At 39.0% G+C, this 21,783-nt stretch overlaps 1 protein-coding gene across 3 annotated transcripts in view; it reads right to left on the bottom strand.

Annotated features, from left to right (window-relative positions):
- Positions 1–21,783, bottom strand: part of LINGO2 (leucine rich repeat and Ig domain containing 2) — a 900,663-nt gene that overhangs the window by 667,226 nt on the left and 211,654 nt on the right. For all 3 annotated transcript variants that reach the window (XR_005659686.1, XM_039910913.1, XM_039910914.1), the window contains one exon: positions 18,365–18,471. The gene's annotated coding sequence lies outside the window, so the exon portion shown is untranslated. The remainder of the gene's footprint in view (positions 1–18,364; positions 18,472–21,783) is intronic.

A 21,783-nucleotide genomic window follows, 5' to 3' on the forward strand; every position in this document is an offset into this window, starting at 1 on the left:
CTCGCTACCATTTAGCTCCTTCCCCTAGAGGCCCCATCTCCTGTCCCATTTTTTGCTCTGAAAAGTCAAAATCATCTTACTGAGGACACAAATTGAAAGACATTTCAAGTTTCAACCCTATAGACTAGGACAAAGATTGCTCAATGCTATTGGAAGGTGCATTAGAGTTGAAAGCTTCCTAAATGTGTCAACTATTGTGACACATTTAGGAGTAAGAAATATCTTCAGCCCTTTTAGGAGTAAAGAATTAACAGTCTAATGTCAGATTCAATTTTCTGTAGACTACATGATGTCTAATATTTTTGATTCTCCACAACATTGCAAATCTCAATGGAAAGAAAAGCAGTTTTTAAATTTTTTTTAATAGAGTGAAGGTAAAATTCCCTGTCATATATGCTCCAATTTCTCCCATTTCTCATACACTAAGAACAGAGTATCTCTATGTTTCTGACAGACCAGCAATATTTTTGAACCAATATAACAATCTCATCTCAAATGTTTCAGAAGAATGGTTCAATGAATGGTCTGGGCAAATGGGAGAGAATACCTTTAATTCAAATGTGAAAAAAATCAACTCATTATAATAGCGAATAGAAATTTGTTTCCAATCTACATTTGGCATAAGGAAATATCATTTTAAAAACTGATGTCAGTTGAAGCAGTTGAGCCTAGCATTCTCAAAATTGGTAATGATGAAACTTGCGTTTAATTTTAATACCTAGCTAAAACTTTGGGCAAAGTGGATACTTATTTGACCTTAGTCTGTAATAATGTTCCTATATTGAAAATAGTGATATCAAATTCTTCTCCTTCAGGACCAGGTGAGTTCAGTACACCTAACTTTAATTTCCTCAGAAGAAATGGATTTTGGAAATATTAGAGTATATTTACAAATAGTTAATGATTTTGGAAAACATTATTCTTCACAGTTATCATCATCATCCATGGTATTTATTGAGAGCTTACGATCTGCAGAGTACTGTACTAAGTGCTTGGGAGAGTACAGTGCCACAGATTTGGCAGAATTCGGAATTATAATTCCTGAAACTAGACTTTAAAATTAAAATTCTAATTAGGCCCAAAATGGTTTCTTAAACTAAGAAGTGTGAGAAAAATATAGTGGCACATATATCCATAGATCTATATTTAGGTAAATATATAGATATATGAAGAGACGTATGTCTATCTTTATAAATATGTGTGTATGAAAAATGGGGAGAGGAATAATTCAAGGTTCTGAATTCAAGTTTACAGTGACTTTATCATTTGCTGACATTATATTGTTATACTGTACTCTCCCAAGGGCTTAGTATAGTGTACTGCACACAGGAAGAGCTCAATACATATGATTAACTGATTGATTATGATATGGATGGCAATAGGATAAATATTTTTGGAGTGTAAGGTTGGAGCAGAGAACTTGGTTTCACTGACTGGGATTTTTTTCTTTAGCCACATAAAATTACCTTAAATTTCCATCTATAATGTGTGGAATGTGAATAAAGAAACAATTCCATTTCAGAGCTGGAGTACCACAGCTGTAAGTGCACTGTGAATATAATAAAAGGTGTATTATATTCATGGACTAGGTGCTTTTTTATGGCATTTGTTAAGCGCTTACTACATGCCAGGCACTGGACTGAGTCCTGGAGTAGATACAAGCTAATCAAGTTGGACACAATGCACGTCCCACTTGGGGCTCACAGCATTAATTCTCACTTTACAGATGAGGTAACTGAGGCCCAGAGAAGTTAAATGACTTGCCCAAGGTCACATAGAAGACAGGTAGCGGATCCAGGATTAGAACCCAGGTCCTTCTGATACCCAAGCCTGTACTCTATCCAGTAGGCCACTCTACTATTCTCAAAGCCTGACGGCTCAAATCTTCAAGAAAACGAAAGAATCTGTAAAATTGAAACTTACTTATACCAAACTAAGGGTAACGCTTCCTGGATAAATGGGCATGATATATAGGGCAGTAGTTCAGCAAACAAAATAATGCAAAAGCCGACCCTCGCTGACCCCTTTTCTCCTTCCATCCAAACCCCTCTCCGGAGTTTCGGTTTCTGAGAATGTCTCCAACCCTGCTTTACTCCCCATCTCCATTTTCTTCAAATGATATTCCAAGACTATTAACAATGAGATCCTGATATACAGTCCCACTCACTATCAACTAAGTAGTGCTTTCAGCAATACAGTTTCACTGAGAGGATATATGAGGGCAATGGATGATCATCAATAGATGCTCAAGTTGAGGATAAAAAGAAAAATGAAAGGGTACACCTAAATAGGGAAAACAGAATTAAACCTTTGAAGTAAAGCAGTGTCAAACAAAGCAATGTAACAGTGTACCTTTGGAAGACCCTAGAAGACAGACCAACCTGGTAGGCAGCAATGGGAGAAAAGTTGCCCACCTTGAGTGAAGACTTTACAAGAATTAGGATAACAAAAGGCAGTCTTGAAAGCAATGGGAGAACCTGTAAGGGGCAAATACTCTTCACAGGCACGTGATGTGGAAGAGAGTCAACCTTGCAAGTACAGATAGAGCGTCACTTCAGTAGTGACATCTTCAAAAATAAAGGGTAGTTATGTATTAATCAATCAATCATATTTATTAATAATAATAATAAAAATAGTGGTATTTGTTAAGTGCTTACTATGTGCCAAGCACTGTTCTAAGCACTGGGGTAGTTACAAAGTACTCAGGTTGTCCCACGTGAGGCTCACAGTTTTAATCCACATTTTTCAGATGAAGTAACAGGCACAGAGAAGTTAAGTGACTTGCCCAAAGTCACACAGCTGGCAAGTGGCAAAGCTGGAATTAGAACCCAGGACCTCTGACTCCCAAGCCCATGATCTTTCCACTGATCCTCTGACACCACAGTCAGTTAAATGGTATCTTTTCTAGGAACTCTAGAACTGCCTCTCCAAATTCCCTCAGAACTCTCACCAACAGTTATATGACTCCAAATGTATGTATATTCATGCATATGGCAAGAAACTACCTGTTTCTTTAAGGACATAGCTAAGAGTTAAGTCAGGACTGAAAAGGACTTCCCACAATTAGGTTTCTTCTTTGTACCTCCTTAGCTCTGGGGTATATATGTCCACTTAATCTATTTATTTTGACAATGTAAATCATGTGATGTTCATTTTCCCTATAAGAGTGTAAGCTCTTTGTGGGCAGGAAAAATGTCACTCCATTTTTCTGTACTTCCCAAACACATAGTATATCATCAAGTAGGCATTCAATAAATTCTTCTACTACTACTATTGCTGCTGAGAAACATAGTGGTTAGAAATTCAGTCCTCAAAAACTAATGGATAGAAATGACAGAACAGGTACTTTGTGGGCAACATTTTATCTCTCACCTTATAATGGAATACTCAACAATATTAACCCCAGGAAAAATGGTGGATGTGTTAGCGTTGAAAGTGCATTATTGGATACATTCTCCATGCTGGCATGCCCAGTGATTTCACTTTCAGTTCATTCTCTTTTATAGTCATTCTTGATGATACAATCATGAATCAGGATGATGAGGTTAGGGTATGTAGCACATCAGTAAGTAAATTTGCAACCTCAATATTCTGTGGGCCTATGTGAAAGAAATCCTTGGTGTGATTTACTTTGAAACACTTGACATAAAATTACTTGTAATAGTTTATGTAATATTTTGAATTAAGATCATAAACTGATCATGAATTACCAATTCTGACCAGTATATGGGTTTAATGTCAATCAAAAGATTGGTCCTTCAACCTGTTCAGGTAACATCTCACAGTCAATCAAAAATCCTTTTAGGCAATATAGAGCTAAAGGCAAGCTCAATATTCTGCTATTTCAGCAGCCTACTGTCAGAAGGTACACTAATAGCCAAGGAATTAAGTAATCTCTACAGACCGGCATTTTTGAGGTCTCTGGTTTCAGGAGCAGTTAAGCATGAGAAGTGAAAAGAAAATGGTGCTGTGCTATCTTCTCTTAGGCACTGCTATTTATGCCTGCTGTTTCATCTTATTCTATTTCAAATTATTTTAGTGTCACTCTCCCCCCATAGACTGTAACTCTTTAAAAGCTGGGATTATATCTACTGTAGTTTCTCCAGCACTTATTAGAGTGTTTGGCATGCAGTAAGGACTATTTTGGAGTGTAAGGTTGGGGCAGAGAACTTGGTTTCACTGACTGGGATTTTTTTCTTTAGCCACATAAAATTACCTTAAATTTCCATCTATAATGTGTAGAATGTGAATAAAGAAACAATTCCATTTCAGAGCTGGAGTGATGTTCATTTTCGCTATAAGAGTGTAAGCTCTTTGTGGGCAGGAAAAATGTCACTCCATTTTTCTGTACTTCCCAAACACATAGTATATCATCAAGTAGGCATTCAATAAATTCTTCTACTACTACTATTGCTGCTGAGAAACACAGTGGTTAGAAATTCAGTCCTCAAAAACTAATGGATAGAAATGACAGAACAGATGAACTGTCAGTCAAATCTATTAACTGATTGATTTATTTGGGAAAAAAATCAGAAACTCCTATGTTGCTATACTAAGAAAACATGGCAACATAAAGACCCTAACCTGGTGTGGACAATCCACATGCACAAAAGTCATGCTAATGTAAAAATATATTTGGTGAGGAATTCACGGGATGAAAATAGAAAACACTAAGGTATAATAAAAGAACTTCCATATGGGGACCCTAGAATGAGTCAAAAAAGACGTGACTCAGTTAAAATGAAAAAGCAGGGCTACTAGAAAGGTGAAAAGATAGAGTCAATACTCTATCATCATAGGGTAGAGAGTTGCAACTATCAATTCTTTGTGTGTGTTTTATATATATATATATATATATATATACATATAATATATCTAAGTATTATATATGTGTGTGTGTCAGGGGGAATGGTACTTAAGAAATTAAGTAATTAAGAATCTTCATACCACAAATTGCGTTTTCTTTCACACACAGGAGAAATTATAATTGGAACAAATCAGAAGAAAACAACTCTTCTTCATTTTTAATGATGTTGAAATATGTGCAGTTATATATGCAAGTATGCTTGAAAAGATCAATGTATCACTGACTTCCTCTTTGGTATTTTGTATTCAAAGAGATAGATCCTTGTACACACATATATACTCCATACAGGGTCTACCTCACTTTTCAAGCCTGCCTCTTGGTATCCCAATCTTCACAAAATCTTTCCTCAAGGAGAGGAACTCCTATCGCAATTATTCATTCATTCATTCATTCAATAGTATTTATTGAGCGCTTACTATGTGCAGAGCACTGCACTAAGCACTTGGAATGAACAAGTCGGCAACAGATAGAGACAGTCCCTGCCGTTTGACGGGCTTACAGTCTAATCGGGGGAGACGGACAGACAAGAACAATGGCAATAAATAGAGTCAAGGGGAAGAACATCTCGTAAAAACAATGGCAACTAAATAGAATCAAGGCGATGTACAATTCATTAACAAAATAAATAGGGTAACGAAAATATATACAGTTGAGCGGACGAGTACAGTGCTGTGGAGATGGGAAGGGAGAGGTGGAGGAGCAGAGGGAAAGGGGGAAAAGAGGGTTTAGCTGCGGAGAGGTAAAGGGGGGTTGGCAGAGGGAGTAGAGGGAGAAGAGGAGCTCAGTCTGGGAAGGCCTCTTGGAGGAGGTGAGTTTTAAGTAGGGTTTTGAAGAGGGGAAGAGAATCAGTTTGGCGGAGGTGAGGAGGGAGGGCGTTCCAGGACCGCGGGAGGACGTGGCCCAGGGGTCGACGGCGGGATAGGCGAGACCGAGGGACAGTGAGGAGGTGGGCGGCGGAGGAGCGGAGCGTGCGGGGTGGGTGGTAGAAAGAGAGAAGGGAGGAGAGGTAGGAAGGGGCAAGGTGATGTAGAGCCTTGAAGCCTAGAGTGAGGAGTTTTTGTTTGGAGCGGAGGTTGATAGGCAACCACTGGAGTTGTTTAAGAAGGGGAGTGACATGCCCAGATCGTTTCTGCGGGAAGATGAGCCGGGCAGCGGAGTGAAGAATAGACTGGAGCGGGGCGAGAGAGGAGGAAGGGAGGTCAGAGAGAAGGCTGACACAGTAGTCTAGCCGGGATATAACGAGAGCCTGTAGCAGTAAGGTAGCCGTTTGGGTGGAGAGGAAAGGGCGGATCTTGGCGATATTGTAGAGGTGAAACCGGCAGGTCTCGGTAACGGATAGGATGTGTGGGGTGAACGAGAGAGACGAGTCAAGGATGACACCGAGATTACGGGCCTGAGAGACGGGAAGGATGGTCATGCCATCCACGGTGATAGAGAAGTCTGGGAGAGGACCGGGTTTGGGAGGGAAGATGAGGAGCTCAGTCTTGCTCATGTTGAGTTTTAGGTGGCGGGCCGACATCCAGGTGGAGACGTCCTGGAGGCAGGAGGAGATGCGAGCCTGAAGGGAGGGGGAGAGGACAGGGGCGGAGATGTAGATCTGCGTGTCATCTGCGTAGAGATGGTAGTCAAAGCCGTGAGAGCGGATGAGTTCACCGAGGGAGTGAGTGTAAATGGAGAACAGAAGAGGGCCAAGAACTGACCCTTGAGGAACTCCAACAGTTAAAGGATGGAAGGGGGAGGAGGTGCCAGCGAAGGAGACCGAGAATGACCGGCCAGAGAGGTAAGAGGAGAACCAGGAGAGGACGGAGTCCGTGAATCCAAGGTGAGATAAGGTATGGAGGAGGAGGGGATGGTCAACAGTGTCAAAGGCAGCAGAGAGGTCAAGGAGGATCAGAATGGAGTAGGAGCCATTGGATTTTGCAAGAAGGAGGTCACGGGTGACCTTAGAGAGAGCAGTCTCGGTAGAGTGGAGGGGACGGAAGCCGGATTGGAGGGGGTCTAGGAAAGAATGGGAGTTAAGGAATTCTAAGCATCGATTGTAGACGACTCGTTCTAGGATTTTGGAAAGGATGAGTCTGTCCATTGCTTGAACTGTCCTTCTTATATTGTTAAATTGTTTATTCTGCCTCTAGGTTTGTATGTTTACTTGAGTGCAGCTGCTTGGAAATCCTGTTTTCCATTCTCTTCATATGTCCTTTCTAATTTGTGCAGATGAGAGCATCAATCCAATGCTAGTGAGCTGATCACTTTCCAGGCCCTGGTTCTTGGTAATTTTGTTCTGGACAAATTGCTCAAAAAGCTGGATGTGTGTCTGTAGGGAGATCCATCCAGGTCTCATAGACATATAGAAGGTTAAACACCATGACAGCTTAATAGAGCTTCACCTTGTAACAGAGCTTATTTCTCCATTGATGTCAAACTTTCCAAATGCTCAAAAGCCAAGCTGGCCTTCTCATTTCAGCTTTCCACTTTGTCTATCTATATGTCATTGGAGAGAATATCCCCAGAAATCTGAATTTGGTCAGTTAGTCAATCGTAATTACTGACCGCTTACTGTGTGCACAGCACCTTACTAAGTGCTTGGGAGAGTATAATATAACAGACACATTCCCTGCCCACAATGAGCTTACAGCAGTAAGACCTTTAAGTTCTTTGGTCATAAGCAGGGTTTTCCAGGTGTAGGCTTGTTCATAATCTTGGTTTAATTCAGGTTCATTTTTAGTTCAAGCTCTCTCCTGACTCTGAGAAGGCAATTTTTGATCATTTGCATTGTCTTTTTGTGCATACACTTAAAGAACATTTGTTTACAAACAACAGTTTTGGGATGAAATAGCTTGATGTTGCTAATCAATTTTCAAGTTAAAAAGATTTTCCTGGTGGATGAGAAGAATATTTTTATCCATGTTTCCAGATCCCTTGTTTTATCCTCAAATACAGTGGCAGAGTTGTCAGGTTGGACACAGTCCCTGTCCCTCATGGGGCTCACAGTCTTGATCTCCATTTTACAGAATTTACTGAGGTACAGAGAAGTGAAGTGACTTGCCCAAGGTCACACAGCAGACAAGTGCCAGAGTCACGATTAGAACCCATTCCTTCTGACTCCTAAGACCATGCTTTACTCATTAGGCAACACTGCTTCTTCAGACTACAGAAATCCTCATCCTTCACAAATGGTATTTCTCAGAAAAATGTCTCCATGTTATACTGTCTAGTCTGACTCTTGTCCTGTCTCTCCCACTGTATCAAATAATTTCACAGAAAACACTGGGAAAATGAAATACCTTTACATTCCTCAGTGATTTTTAGAAAAGTCAGAAACTCTTGAAAATGATAAAGAAATTTGATTAACTCTTGTTCTCAGCTTTCTAGCACTCCTACCTAGGCTTTCACAGATTGTAAAGTATCCTAGCAGTTCAGTCCCAAAAATATGCAAAGAGAATCAGAAAGAAAACAAGGGAAAACTAATCCACAGTAAAAAGGGGACCAATTGATTTTATATATGCTTGAAATTTTACAACCATTAGCTCATTTGGGGCAGAAAATGTGTCTACCCACTCTGTTATATTGTACTCTCCCAGGTGCTTAGTACAGTGATCTGCACACAGTAAGCACTCAATAAATATGATTGGCCCAGTAGTACATTTGTACATCAATCAAAACTTGCTTCAATTTCAACAGTGTCTAAAAGATGATTTCATTTCAGATTAATATGAACTTTTTTATTAATATACCTATTGTATGGTGACTATATTCATTACGCTAACCATTCTGTTCATTTTAAATGGAATATTCTCCATTTTCTCAGAGATATGGAAATGACTTCAGATTCACTTTTACCACACAATTATATCATCCTTCATAAATTAAATATAGTATTCAAGCTACATACATAGTTAATTAGCCTGACCATAATCTCAATGTTAGAAAGCAGGACATCAGAGATTTTTATTGAAAACCATGGCATTGAGGTATCATCCTGATCTTATATGACTCTCAGCCACTGTGAGATCAGAAAAATGTTGAAGGAGGGAGAAAGATGGAGAGGTGTAGTTGAGGTTAACCCCCGTCCTTCCCAGTATTGTGGACTATCTATATCTTAAATTTCAAATCCTAAGGGGCTTAAACTGATCCCATGGTGATCATCTTCCCATCAAGATGTGGAAGTTCACGCACTTAAGGACAGCAAGAGTAGCTGGGGCTCAGTGCCAAGTAGGCTGACCACTTTAGTAATGTTGGTATTTGTTAAGCGCTTACTATGTGCCGAGCACTGTTCTAAGCACTGGGGTAGACACAGGGGAATCAGGTTGTCCCACGTGGGGCTCACAGTCTTAATCCCCATTTTACAGATGAGGTAACTGAGGCACCGGGAAGTTAAGTGACTTACCCAAAGTCACACAGCTGACAAGTGGCAGAGCCGAAATTCGAACCCATGATCTCTGACTCCAAAGCCCGCCCTCTTTCCACTGAGCCACGCTGTTTTAGTACCATTTCTGGGAAAACTATATTTTTCTCAAATAGTTTAAGTTGGCCTAAAAACAACTGGAATCTGTTTTGTCTAAATAGAATGGCATTCTCAGCCAGCATTTAATCCATATGGTCATCATGCTGCTTGTGACTTCCTGATTATGTCACAACCAAATATTTTTTCTTTATATATATTTGCCTCAAACTCCAAAAATGTGCTCACTACATATATCATTTGAAAATAATTACATTATCAAAGTGGGTCAAAATTTATCAATAGGAATCAAAGATTTAAGGTCACCTAAAAGGGATACAATAAACAGTGGCAATTCTGAGAGTGATTTTACACTTTATTGATACCACGGATATGGGAATGATGAGTATACTTCAACTTTCAGCTGATAAAACATTGGGTAGGAAAGATCTAAAGCACTTACTATGTGCCAAGCACTCTATTAAGTGCTGGGTAAATACAGTGCATGCCCCACATGGGGTTCACAGTCTTAATCCCCATTTTACAGATGAGGTAACTGAGGTACATAGAAATTAAGTGATTTACTCAAGGTCATACTGCAGACAATTGGAGGAAATGGATTAGAACCCAGGTCCTTCTGATTCCCAGATCTGTGCTCTATCCACTAGGCAACCCTGCTTCTTTAATTTCCTAAGGTACACAAGTATCCAGCCTCCAAAGATCCATAAACCATGATAAATCTGAGTTTTTTAGGAATACTGGCTAACCAATATCCTCAGCTTTGGCTCTGCAGATTGTAACACCATCCCCAAGATTAGTCTCCAACCTCATTTTACTACTCTGTTTCTGGTTTATCTTAGGAGACATCTGGGAGAGTTGTTAGAAGCTGAGCAGCAAGCAAGGCAAGGTGACTGGTACTCAATTATGTACTTTATCTCATAATTAAAAATAATCATCCTCAAGGGTATTTTTTAAGGACTTACTTTGAACCAAGTACCATACTAAGCACTGGGGTAGATATAAGATAATCATATTGGACACAGTCCTTGTTCCAGATGGGGTTCCCAGTCTAAATAGGAAGGAATGGGTTATAATCTCCATTTTACAGATGAGGAATCTGAGGCACAGAGAACTTAAGTGACTTGCCCAAGGTCATGTAGCAAATGGGGCTCACAGTCTTAATCCCCATTTTAATAATAATAATAATAATTGTTGTATTTGGTAAGCCCTTATTATGTGCCAGGCACTGTACTAAGGTATGGGGTGGATACAGGCAAATTGGTTGGACACAGTCCTATCCCACGTTGGTAAATGAGGCACAGAGAAGTTGAGTGACTTACCCAAGGTCACAGAGCAGACAAGTGGAGGCACTGGGTTTAGAACCTAGGTCTTCTTACTCCCAGGCCCATGCTCTTTTCACAAGGCCATGTTGCTTCCCTAATATTTCCTAGTATTTGTTAAATCTGAGCCTCTATTGGTGTTAGGTAACCTAGGAGTCCCTGCTCTCAAAGAGATTACACTCTGATATCAAGCACACACAAACTGACAAACATGTAATTGTTAAAAGAATGAAAAGAATTTGAAAATAAATAAAAATAATAAACAAGTAAATGAGTAGCAAATAGATGAATGAATATAAAAAAGCAAGTCTTGGAAGTAGTTGAAGAGACAGCGAGACCAGAATGATGGAGGGAATCAATTAGGAAATACCACCTGGATGAGATGGCTTTTTAAATAGGCTTCTAAGGATGAGGGGAATGTGGTTTAACCACTTCGAAAGGGAATGGTTATTTAATTCAAGGTTGGCCATTGTCTGAAAATGGGATGTGAGTGCAAAGAAGAGCCAGAAGCTTTGCTTGGTAGGATGAGAAGAGCATGAACTGGAATGTAATAGGAGAAGAGAGGAGCTAAGTAGCAGAGAAATACTGATAGAGAGTCTTGAGACCAATAATTGGGGGCATTTTTTTTACACAAGAAGCAAAGGTGGGCCATTAGTGGTTTTTGAAGTGGGGAGTCATGAGCTCTAATTTGTGCAGCTAGATAGTCCTGAAAAGGGGAGAGTCTAGGGGCAATGTGACCACTAAGGAAGCTGTTATATGGGGAGATGAGGGTTTGGTTGTTACAAGATGGTGGTCATAAGGAAATATTGAAAAGGGCATACCAATAAAAAAAGAGTGGAATTTCAATATGGATTGAATGTGGAAAGCAAATGAAAGAGTAGTCAAAGATGACACCAAGTTGCAAATCTGTAAGACCAGAAGGTTAGTGGTATGATAGAAAGTGGTGTGGAATTAAGAAAGAATACAGGATTTAGGAGGGAAAACAAATATTTCTATTTTAGGCATATGAAATTCAATGTAGCAGCAGATCATTCTAATGGAAATGTGCCAGAGTCAGAAGGATTATCAAGATTGTTGAGAAGGTGACATGTCAAAGCTGGAGATGTATATCTGAGAGTCATCTGTATAGAGGTGGCAATTAAAATCATGTGCTTTTGCCCCATCTCTCATCTTCCTTTCTGTTTTAACTTCTCAAGAAGATTACATGGACTTGCTAGCTCTATTTCCTCTTTTCTAATACTTCTAGATCCTCTCAAATTTGGATTTTGCAGTCTATACTACATTGAGATGAGCCACCTGAGAGAGTAGGTGTAAAGTGGGAAGCATAAAAGTTTCAGAACTGAGATCACCCATCATTAAGAATAAGACATGAAGAGAAAAGAAGCCATTAGAAAAGTAGGATGATAATCAGGAGAGTACTTTGTCAGTAAAACCCTGGTCATGGGGAGTTTCTAAGAGGTCTTGGTATATTGAACATCTACCAGATGTAATATTTGACTTAGCTGCTTGAAGAACATACAAATTAAGTTAAAGTCATGATCCTGGTCTTCAAGACATTTCCAGTTTTATGGGGGAAACTTGATATTCTCCTCATTCCCAACCCCACAGCACTTAGGTATGTATCTTTAAATTATGTATAATAAATTACTTCTTCATATTAATGTCTGTCTCCCCCTCTAGACTGTAAGCTTGTAATGGGCAGGGAACTTGCCTGCTATTTCTGTTGTATTGTCCTCTCCCAAGCACTTAGTATAGTGCTCTGCACATAGTAAGTGCTCAATAAATACGATTGATTGGAATGAAGCAGACATGAATTGCTAAATATTAGATAGTAGAGTGATGTGGACTTTCGAGCATGTAAGGGGAACAAGAGCAGCACAGGTAAATGAGTGACAGAATAGATACAAAAGATAGATAAAAGTGAGGAATTAAGTCATCAACAAATGAAGACATAAATAAATACAAGAGATCATAACCAATGATAGTTGGCTGAACAACTGATAGACAAGGGAAGACAGGCCGAAGGGTCTCCCCCTGAGAGATTCTTGATACCGAAAATATTTGTCTGGCTACCTGAGTGTGGTATCTTATGAACTGAAGTTTTTGTCAGCAAAAGATCCTGACTTTGAAAGAAGCTTCACAGTGGTGAGGGCTGTGTCACAAGCCATGACCTGCTACTCAGAAATGCTTTGTGACAGAAAGGAGTAGGCAAGGGAGTTACCCATAGATTTTTTTTTAAATAACCTTCCATCCTTCAGTGACCAGAGGCTCAGTCACCTGCATCTGCCAAGAAGGGATCCAGACTGTCCTCTATAGCTCCTCCCACCTATCCTACCACCTCTGCTAATTCAGAGGTGCAGGTTCACCTATAGGAACAGTTATAGTATGGAATTCTTCAATCTTGCTCTATGTAATTTAATGATGATTAAATTAAATGTATATGTGAAATGTACATTTTACAGCTTTGGGCTCATTTGACCTTATTTTGGTTGTGATTTAAAGACATTTTGGCACTGTATCCTCTTTTCTGAAATCCTGGAATGTATCCCTCCCTATGTGTCCTATGTTATTTCTACTTTGGTAATGATGCTTCTGATATTTCTGAATTTCCTCAAAAAAGCAACACAGTGCAAATTCTAAGTGTATATAATAATGTTTCATTGCACACATGCATAGATAGAGAGGGAACAAGAAAGGTACATAGCAATTTCCATGGCAATGCCCTTCTCTCTCCCTTGATTACTGCCCTGGCTTCCCTGGGGCTGTACAGCCCTCTGTTAGGACACCAGCTTCCTTCATCCTCACTCTGCACCAGTGATCTGGCTTCAATCAATTAATCAATCAATCATATCCACTGAGCACTTACTGTGTGCAGAGTACTGTACTAAGTGCTTGGGAAATTACAATATAATATATATAACGGACACATTCTCTGCCCATAATGAGCTTACAGTCAAGAGGGGCAGACAGACATTCATATAAATGTAAATGAGAAGCAGCGTGGCTTAGTGGAAAGAGCACAGGCTTGGGAGTCAGAGGTCGTGGGTTCTAATCCCGGCTCTGCTACTTGTCCGCTGTGTGAACTGAGGCAAGTCTTAACTTAACTTTTCTGTGCCTCAGTTACCTCATCTGCAAAAAAATGGGGATTAAAAAATGTGAGCTCCACATGGGACAATCTGATTACCCTGTATCTACCCCAACGCTTAGAACAGTGCTTAGCACATAGTAAGCACTTAAAAAATACCATAATTATTATTATTATTGTAAATCAACAAATTATGGATATGTACATAAGTGCTATGGACTGAGGGAAGGGGATTGAATAAAGGGAGCAAATCAGGGTGATGTAAAAGGAAGCGGGAGAAAAGGAAATGAGGGCTTAGTCATGAGCTTCACTAGCTAGCATCCTGGTTAGGCCTAAATCCAGCCACATAAGCAAGGCCAAAGAGGAAAGCAGACCCCACGATGAACTGGGATGAACAACAGGCCTGGGAGGCTGTTGCTAGGTTTCCTATATGCTCCCAGCGTTCTCTTGCTGCAGCCTGGCTCATCTTATTTACATGACTCTAGTTCCCAGAAACTTTCCAAAATAGCACTGCAGGTGTACATGCATCCCCATCTCTCCCCATCTTGTGCAACGGAAGGGATAAGGGTATGTATGTCCTGGCACACCTGGGAGAGTTGCTAGAAGCTGAACAGGAAGCTTAACAGGAAGCAGGTAAGGGGACTGATACCCAAATTTGACAGGGCAGACTTGCATTTTGGGCCACTCTGTGGGGCATGGGAGGCAGTAGGACAGACTATCCAAATGTGACACTTCCTCACCAAGTTATAAATGGCTAACCAGTCTATATTAATGCAACATTTAAGGTAGCATCATTCATATTTAAGGAAGCTTTTTGTTTTCCCTCTTTTCCTATAGGGATGGATAAGGAGTTGACTATAGAACTAAAATTATACATCTACTCTAACACCTACTTTGAGATATAAAACGTTATAAAACGTTCTTTGAAACCAATTTGTCAAAAAGCATTTTACAGACAAAGTCCTTTAAAAAGTCTTAAAATTGGGCCTATAATTCAGTCAGTAATGGGGCCCAACACCCAAATACTGAGCTACTCTACTCTGCTGCCACCAAAATAAATGCCCCAAAAGTTAAATGTCCTAAAAAGAAATGTTCTAAAAATGCCATGAAATATATACATAAAAGAGTAGGAGTCGGCAGACTATGACAAGTAGAGTCAGGTAATATGTAAAAGACTGGTGACAGATATTCCATTCCTGCAGATGGCTCTCTTGTAACTGGCAGCTATGAAATAGCAAAAGTTCCTCCTGCTTGCAACATTTTCTTTGAATATGCAATGCCAATTACAGGGGCTGATCCCTTCATGACTTTGACAGGTATTTATAGAGTTTGCTAATTAATTTTATTATGCATTCTGCTTAAAATGTCCTAAACCTAGGACATGTTTACTAGTGCATCCTAAAAGAAATTTTAAAAAGGAGTGTTTATAAATAGCTGGAGTTCATTCTGAGATGTGAAGCACATGCTAGTCATTAACTACACTGAAATTTGGTGGTATTGGTCATAAATTTCCAACATTTTTGTAACCAAAGGTTCTGACACATTATTTGAAGATTAGAAAACCAGAACCTTGTGAGAATCCTGTTCTACAGATTTAATAATAATGAAATCAGAGTTTGCTGCCATTCTTCAAAGGTGTGAAGGAACATGTATACTCCTATTTCTCCTTCATTGATTGTGAAACCTAATTCTAGGAGTAGTATATGTTGCCCTCCCCCTACTCAGCTCACTACTTACATCTCACAATATCTCTACAATTAACTTATCTGTTACCATTGATTATAAAGTCAAAGTACATAAAATAATCTTTTTATCTAGATGTCAGACAAAAAATATCTAAAACATGAATTCATAACAACAGATCTGGTATTCTTATGATTCAAGACAATAATCTTAAAAGCTTGCTATTTCACCTTGTACAATTAAATTGCCAATCAACTAATATTACATCAAAATTACTTTGAGTCACAGCAAGATTAACTCATACAAGTCATACAGTGCATGGACCAACCAGAAATCTAAAAATGTGGCAATCACACTACAGGATGACATTCAGGGATTGCAGTGCACACACAGAAATAGGGCTCAAACAGAGACAGAAATGTAAGCATTGGTTAGCAGTTGTCCAAGTTCACCTATTGTGAGGTGATTGACATCCACTGCCCCAGCAGAGTTCTGCCTTTGACTCTCTAGTTACTATCGCCATAACATCACATATTCCAATCTCCTTCCATCTCTACTAGTCCAAGTGACTGCTACTTTTACATTTGTTTTCAACATATAGCTAAATGGAATTATCATGTTATAAAGCATTTCTTTGGACACAGTATAATATGAGTCCTGTATGATATGATATGAGTGCTGTATCTCAGTTAGACTGTATATTGACTGACTAGCTATTTATATATTGGTAGCTGGCAGCTACCACAGTGGTAGCTGTTGGGTGGATATGGGAAATGTTATGGAGGAAGAACCAGCAAAATTTAGCAGCTAGTTGAATGTGAGTGCTGAAAGACAGTTGACGGTGATTCCAAAGTGCAGGCTTCTTGGACAAGGAAGATGATGCCCGGTGTGGGCAGGGATTGTCTTTGTTGCTGAATTGAACTTTCCAAGCACTTAGTACAGTGCTCTGCACACAGCAAGTGCTCAATAAATACGACTGACTGAATGAATGAATGAAGCTAGTCTCTAGATTGTAAGCTCGTTATGGGCAGGAAATGTACCTGTTTATTGTTGTATTGTACTCTCCCAAGCACTTAGTGGAGTGCTTTGCACACAGTAAGCACTCAATAAATGCAATTGAATGAATGAATGAATTGACAGAGATAGGATAGTCAGGAGAGTTTGTTTCTAGACTTAAGGTTGAGGTGCCTGTGGGACTTCCAAGTGGAGATGCCTTGGAGGTAAAAGGAAAGGTGAGATTGTACAGCAGGAGAGAGGTCAAGGCCAGAGAGGTAGACATGAGAATTATCCGCTTAAAGTTAGTAAGTGAAACCCTGCAAGCGAACGATCTATTTGGAAGAAAAAGTATAAAGCAAAAAGAATAAGAGATCCAGGACAGACTTTCATGGGGGCAACTAGGGTTCAAATCCAGGCTCGGCCACTTGGCAGCTGTGTGAATTTGGGCAAGTCACTTAACTTCTCGGTGCCTCAGTGACCTCATCTGTAAAATGGGGATGAAGATTGTGAGCCCCAAGTGGGACAGCCTGATTCCCCTGTGTCTACCCCAGCGCTTAGAACAGTGCTCGGCACATAGTAAGCGCTTAACAAATACCAAAACAATTTTAAATCTTCACTCAAAATTCCCTCTAAAGAGAAATAATCACATCCCACAAATTAGTTTAACAAAGAGAACCTATGATCAGCTCGTCTTTCAGTAGAATGGAGCATGGTACACAGAAAGTTTAGTTTCAAATGGTCCCTTTCTGGGCAGTGGTGTTCTTCCTAATTGAGCTCCTTGGAAAAAAGTGCTATTTTTGCAAGGATTCTTCAAGGGGCAAGCCTGATCCCACCCTGAACAATTAACTGTTCTTTATGGCATTAGCCTCTTGGGTGCAACAAACATTAGAAGTAGCTCCAATCAATAGGTTCATCTCTGCGCCATCCCAGGAACCCTGATGTTTGCACATCACTCTGCTACACTGAGGGCATTTCAGACTTTTCTCTTCTCCTTTCTCTGCCTCAAGATTCCAGGCAGGCCAGTGGCAGAGTAGGATCAGGTAAAAGTAGGGATACTGCATTCCAATCCATGGATATTAAACAGTAATCATGCAGGAAGCCTGCATCATGGAGGACCTTTGTTTCCATGAGCCTACCCAAGTATTTAGGAGACAACTTCAGCTTTAAATGGCTTGCTAATGAGGCTGGGGTGCAATGGCTATTTAACACAAGAGATGGAATGTAATTTTTTTCCCTTTTATTTTCTTTTGATCATACTTCCATTTAGGTTACCTCCTATGGACCCCATCACAGTTTGACTTTGCCTTTTTCATTTCACAGAAAACTGGTGTTTTTAACAAGTCAATAAAGGTTAGAAATTATCTCTCTCAAGAAAGGCAGCAAATTGAAAACTGAGTATTTCTTTGTTTTCCCACCACCCTTAATTCAGCCTCACTACATGAAGATGCAGTACATTTTGGAGGAAGATTACTGGTGATTAAAAGACATACAAAACCAAAAGTATTATACCATCTTTTCAAAGCATAGTTCCTCAAATCGTATCTATATGACAAAATAAGGAAAGAAGGCACTACATATCGATTAGACTGTAAGCCCGTCAAAGGGCAGGGACTATATCTGTTGATGATTTGTACATTCCAAGCGCTTAGTACAGTGCTCTGCACATAGTAAGCGCTCAATAAATACTATTGAATGAATGAATATGTATATTTTATGTATGCCTTCTATTGTATATGTGTATACGTCCCACAAATAAGTGTAATAAAAATGATTTAAGAGAACAAAAATCATGTCATGTAGCGTGAGCCTGCATTCTTTTGTCTTCTTATTGTTGTAAAACAAATAAGGCTTATATAAAAGCTATGCTATAAATTAATCTAAACCACATAAACAGTTCTCAGAGAATTGAGCAATGAACTAAATGTTGCAAACATTTCAAAAGCTTTTGTTCTTACCGTAACATGAAGTGGATTCTATTTTGGTGTCGTTAATTCTGGCAGAAGATATGTCTACAATTCATGATAGGTAAGTCTACATCTTGAAACCATCTCCAAAGGATTTCCTGTCAAAACAAAATACATAAAAACACCTTGAGAAATGAAAACCTAAGCTCTTTAGAGTTTTACCCATCCTACATTTCCTCTCTTTTCCCAGTTGACTTTGCTTTCTTATATATTCAAATTGATGTTCTATGCTGCTATCAAGTTTCTTGCTTCATTTTATCCTTTAGAATGTAAAGCATACTGTGTGTGAGGAGAAGGCATATTTGCCTGAATCTGTACGTGGTCATAAGTATGCACTCAAGAATAATAAGAGGAAAAAATAATAGCATGCATAATATTTTCACTGTCAATATATAATCATGCAATTTTAAACCCTGTTATTCTCTCCCTCTCTACTTCTTCCTCTACAATTTTCTCCATTAAATTGAAAATTAGGTAGCCTTTAGTTGCCAGACTTCAATGACCACTGGTTTTTTGTTTTTTTTCTGTCATTGGGCCACTTTTCATTTAGTCAGCTGAGCCTTTTGGTACTGTTTAAAAAAAACATTAAAATCAGTTCTTCAATGAATTAAGTTACTGAGTTTAATAAAGTGAGGATCTCACTTAGATAATACCTTTAAATCTCAGTTCACTCAGAAATATGTGCATTATTAAGCAATGCTTCCCAATTTTTTATATTCACTATTTCACACCACCTCTCAATTAAGTAGACTGACATTGGTGTCCTTGCTATACTAATAAAGCCAGACCCTGACAAAGAAAATCACAGTCCCTTTACTTCTAGAGTGCTTCTTAGTCATTGGGCCACATTACTTGAGCCAGATCCTATAAGGTATGCTGCTTTCTGAGTGAAAATTTGGTTTGTTTAAAGGTATAGCCTTTTTTTTTAATAGGCCCAAGGGTACTGCTGTATTTAGTAAATGGCTTCTCGATTACACTGATAACATTATGGCCTGAAAGATTAATGCACCATCAAGTATGGCTGGGTTTTATAATAGAAAATAATTTAGTCATTAAGAAAGATTTGGCCTGTTTAGACATCAATGAGCCAGACTGTAACCAGTGTTGTAAGTAATCTGTGTACTTTTGGAAGCTGCATTACCTCTTTTGAGCTTCTAGGGTATCATTTAGTGCCCCCATAATGTATCATTTACCTGGCAGGTTCTGGATAAGGATACAAATATACACACACACACACACACACATATAGACATGCATGTATAAACACACATATAGTCTGTTTTTGACTATGCTATTGCTATTGTGGACAATAATGTGCATCAATAGCTAAAATAGGAGCTGTGATATTCTACTTCAGGTTTAGCCCTGACTAAGGACTCCCTGTATTCCTCCATACTCATTTACTTGGAAACTTTAGAAAATTAAACTCAACATGCATTCATTAACTAATTGCCTTACAAAGCACTTTAGTTTTAGTCTATTCTCTAGGTTTACATACAAGTAACAAGAACAAGGGCAGATATTAAGAGAGGTGAAAGCTAAAAATAGAAGAAAATTAAATTGTTAAAAAAAGGTTCAAATTAAGATTAAACTGAATTTATCTTCCCTACTAAAACCACTATTCCTAAATTTTCTATCCTAATTGATACCAGCAACCCACCTCTCTAAGATGTTCACAACCTTGATGTCATCTTTGACTCCTCTCTTTTCACATTTAGTCCACCTTGAGATCTTGCCAGTTTTTTTGTCCACAATACACCCAGGACTGCTCAATCCTCTCTCTGGTCCACAGATTCGCCTTTCCTAACTTGATTATTGCATCAGCTTCCTCTCTGGTTTTCCCGCTTCAGTCTATCATATATTCTGCTGCCTGAAAATCATTTTCCTAAAATATTTCTCTGTATGCATCACTCTGCTCCTCAAACACTCCAACACCTGTGCCATTACTTATGAATCAAAAGAAGTTCCTGACCATTGGCTTAAAAGGTCTCCAGTTTCTCCTTCTTGCACATTGCTACCTTCATCTATCTTGTGACTGTGCCATCTCCATCTCCAACCCATTGCTTATGCCTTCCCCCTGCCTAGAATTTCCTCTCCCTTCAAATCTGCTAGTTATTCATTCATTCAGTTGTATTTATTGAGCACTTACATTGTGCAGAGCACTGTACCAAGCACTTGGGAGAGTATAACAATAAACAGACATATTCCCTGCCCACAACAAGCTTACAGTCTAGAGGGGAGACAGACATTAATATAAATTACATATATGTTATTAATAATAATAATAATAATAATAATAATAATAATAATAATAATGGTATTTGTAAAGTGCTTACTATGTGCCAAGCACTGTTCTAAGCATTGGGGTAGATACAAGGTAATTAAGTGGTCCCATGTGGGGCTCACAGTCATAATCCCAAATTTACAGATGAGGTAACTGAGACACAGAGAAGTTAAGTGACTTGCCCGAGGTCACATAGCAGACAAGTGGCAGAGGCGAGATTAGAACCCACGACCTCTGACTCCCAAGCCCGTGACCTTTCACTAAGCCACACTGCTTCTCTAAACATCTCTTCCCATCGTCAAAGCCCTCCTGAAAACCCACCTGTGCCATATCTCCACAGATCCCCAGCTCCTGGTTATGCCATTTCAAAAACTACACTGAGAACTCATTTGGACTTCCTTTTCCCAACTCCTCTTACTGTACCAGTGTGTCTATATTTTTCATTCTGGTCACACTTTATTTATACAATTTGTAGCTACCCTATGCCATTCAATTGTAAGGTTCTGTATGACACAGAGCATGTTCCCAAAACTCAAGTACAATACCCTGTACATGCGATGCACTCAATGGTATTGAAGACTGTAAAATAAATGTGTGTGTGTATGTGCACGCGTGCATGAAAACATACAACATAAACTTACACATGTATTAATTTCAGGTCATTTTAGATCACTCTTCCTTATTAGGATACCACTTTAATGCTACTATAACAGTTCTAAGCAAAATGGACAATCCCAAAGCAAAATTCATTAGCTATTCAAGTTCATTATTTTGTGCTTTGCAGGTTTCCATTATTCATCACACCAATAATAGGGGAGAACACTGCACATTGTGGAAAATGGCTATGAAGTTGGTGAATATAAAGTTGGTAGAAAGTATGAACCAATGATGAACAAAAACCTTCACCCAGGTAATATAGATTATTACATTCAAATTACAGTTTACTCGAATATCGCATATTGTGAGCTTCACTTAAAATTCCCTCTTTTGGAATTCAAGTGGGATGGGATGGGGAAAAGAGGACATAGAATATCTCAGAACCATTCTTTTCAATGCAGAAGGATCATGTAAATATAGAATGAATGTTCCCAAAATATTCATAAAATGCAGGGATAATTTATTTCAA

Source organism: Ornithorhynchus anatinus, chromosome X5 (genome assembly GCF_004115215.2).
Source record: "Ornithorhynchus anatinus isolate Pmale09 chromosome X5, mOrnAna1.pri.v4, whole genome shotgun sequence".
NCBI classification, from domain to species: Eukaryota; Metazoa; Chordata; class Mammalia; order Monotremata; family Ornithorhynchidae; genus Ornithorhynchus; species Ornithorhynchus anatinus.